The 2,808-nt window shown below is 46.4% G+C and overlaps 1 protein-coding gene across 1 annotated transcript in view; it reads right to left on the reverse strand.

Annotated features, from left to right (window-relative positions):
* Bend6 (BEN domain containing 6) overlaps positions 1-2,649 on the reverse strand; it is a 67,734-nt gene extending 65,085 nt beyond the window's left edge. Inside the window, exon 1 of the mRNA XM_028775476.1 lies at positions 2,573-2,649. The gene's annotated coding sequence lies outside the window, so the exon portion shown is untranslated. The remainder of the gene's footprint in view (positions 1-2,572) is intronic.
* Between the last annotated feature and the right edge of the window lie 159 nt (positions 2,650-2,808).

A 2,808-nucleotide genomic window follows, 5' to 3' on the forward strand; every position in this document is an offset into this window, starting at 1 on the left:
AGTGATGGACAGAAAGATTAATAAAGCTCCCTTCTCCTATACAAGCCCGTTTCCTGTCCGCTCATAGTGTATACCTCACAGATGGGGACGTGTCAGGCTCTGATCTCTATGCAGGAGTTGGTACAGGCTGGTTTTGCCTGTTCTACTGTTAGTGAGATCCTTCCTCCTCTTTGATGGGGGCAGGCACACTGAGTTAGGGAAATAGGGATATCTTATTTTGGACAAGGTATCCCATTTTGGTCTTGAGTCTAAGCAATGTTTTAATGTGACTTTACCATGAATAAAGTTAACGTTTTAATTTCCTTTTTGAATCCACACGTCTATCTAATGTGGTGGAGAACAAGAAGGGCCATATGGTGGTGTACTTCTACATAACCCACTGCAAACTTTCTCTTTTCTCCTTAACCCCCTAGCCCCTTGGATTATGGTAGTCATTTTTGGTCATAAAGGCAGTAAATCACAACATTTTCCATTGTGATTTTTAAAAAAATTTCTTTGTATGAGAGATTTGTATTATGAGTGTATTTTCCCCACCCTTATCTTAAATCTTAAATTTATGACTTTTATTTAACATCAATTCTTCTTCTTTTAAATGAAATCCCAGCAGGAAGAGAAGGCATAAATTCTACTAAATTAATTTCCCCAAAAGACAGATTGGCTAATTTAATACATATTGAATTCCAGGATGCATTGGGCACCACACAAACACGCAGAAAGATACAATTACTAGCATGCCATTATTCGGGAAGGAAATGATAAATTAACAACAAATCCAAAATTAATGGACTCAGACTAAATTCTTTCAAGGACTTGGTTTGTTTATTGTATCTATCCTTAATACAACCCAAATAATGGAAGGAAATACATATAAAAAGATGTATGTATAAATCCTATTGCATCCCAGTTGAACATTTGCCTGAGAGGGGAGATAAATGGTATTCTTGTGTGCAGTTGAAACTTGTGAAAGGCTGCACCAAGCAATAATTGCACTAAGTAATAACAGCTCAGAGAATCGGAATCGCTATTTACCTGCCTTTTGCTGTTAAAAAACGCAGAATTTGGGGCAAATTGATTACTTTGCTGTGTTTACAGCCTCAGACCTGCCTGTTTATGTTCAAGATATTTGTGCTATTTCAGCTTACTGCCAAGTGAGAAACGTAAGGATGACCTTCCGAAACCGCATCATCTATCTCTACCCACTGTTTGCAGAAGGTTACTCCAGTCCAGTTGAAAATAACTTGCTCAGCGTGGCGAATTCTTCCTTTCCCGGTGTGCTACACTTTGCAAGCTCTCCAGATTCTCTTAAAAATCCTCTGCATAGTGGATAGGAATACAGTTTCTTACTGCAGTGGGCTGCAGTATCAGGAGCCCTTCAGCTGTGTGCACATGATACAGAGCTTCCAGGCAGCTCTTCTGACTGCCAGGGACCGGTGAAGCCTGTTTGGCACCCAGGGCTCCCCGAAGTCTGACATTCAAGAGTCTCACCTTTCTCAGTGTCGGGAAGCAAGGTCCCTTCCCTCCTCAGTCCCAAACAACAGAATGAGCGGCATATAATAGCAATCTGTATTTGTTTTCGGGAAACCAACATGCAAATAAGAGCACACATCCTGCGCCTTCCATACTTATGAACCTGGCATCAGGGCTAAGCAACATCTTGCTGCATTTCTTTTAATGCTCACACTTGATACTGTATCAGCCACCTTAACAGCCACTAATGGCTACGCGTTTTTTGCAGGACTGAACAGTTGGTTTCATATAGTTAGACAACAACACACGCATTCCTATCGATTCTTCAATTGACTTTCAGAATTTTACCAATTATTCAGTCTTCAAGCCAGTTACTAGAAATTGCACAAATGTGGTAATATTTCATTTGTCATATGTCATATAATTAATTTTTCTTTAAAAAAAATACAAGTCATTGAGAGAAAACGAAGCATTCAATCCTCAGAGGGAAAGCCGGTATGCCTTAGAGGCAAGCAGGGCAAGAGCACTGCACTGGCCCGCTAAGGCCGCAACATGCTGCAGGCTGCCGCTGCAGCTTTGGCTTTCTCGCCAGGTGGCAGAGGCCCTCGGCAAAAGGGCACACCGCAGCGTTCACGCCTTGCCTTCTTCCTTGGCACCGGATCAGGGACCACTGTCAAGTATAACAGACAACTACGATATAGTTTTTTTTTGCGGATTGTAACGGAATGTAAGGGGGCTGGAGAACCGCAAAGAGGAGAAGGGTGTGTACCCGAGTGTGACGGATCACCGTTGGCTGACAGTGCCTAAAAATTTCTCCTGCAGTCTCTACAGACCAATCCATCACCAACTTCCTTCATCATGTCAGATCCTTACATCTGAAATCACCTCTCCCTACAAAGCCAATAGATGAATCAGGGTTCTATGACCGTGGCAGAGCTCACGTCTGGGCTGAGAATCAGCATCAAGTTTGGGGGTTACGGTAGAGTGCAAGCCTGCAGACCCCAGCGTGCCTCCCCTAAGATGGGACCAGCTTGGAGATGGCCCTTCCAGGTGCTCGCGCCTCAGTGCGCAGGGACTACCCCCGCCCCCAAACCAAATAGCTCACCCTGCTGCATCCTCCGAGCCCCAGCTTCGGGCGGGCTCAGGGAGGCGGGAGCCCGGGCTCCCCCCCGGCTCCTTGGCGCCCCCTGACGTCGGCCTCCAGCAGAAAGGTCCGCGGAGGCTTGCACAGGCGAAACCCGGGGGTCCCCGCGCACCGCCGCCCGGCGCGTGGCCTGGCGGGCCGCGCGCGCACCGAGCCGACCTCAGGGAGGGCGCGCGCGCCGCTCGGTCCCGGGCCCC

This window comes from Grammomys surdaster, unplaced genomic scaffold (genome assembly GCF_004785775.1).
Source record: "Grammomys surdaster isolate TR1022 unplaced genomic scaffold, NIH_TR_1.0 255, whole genome shotgun sequence".
NCBI classification, from domain to species: Eukaryota; Metazoa; Chordata; class Mammalia; order Rodentia; family Muridae; genus Grammomys; species Grammomys surdaster.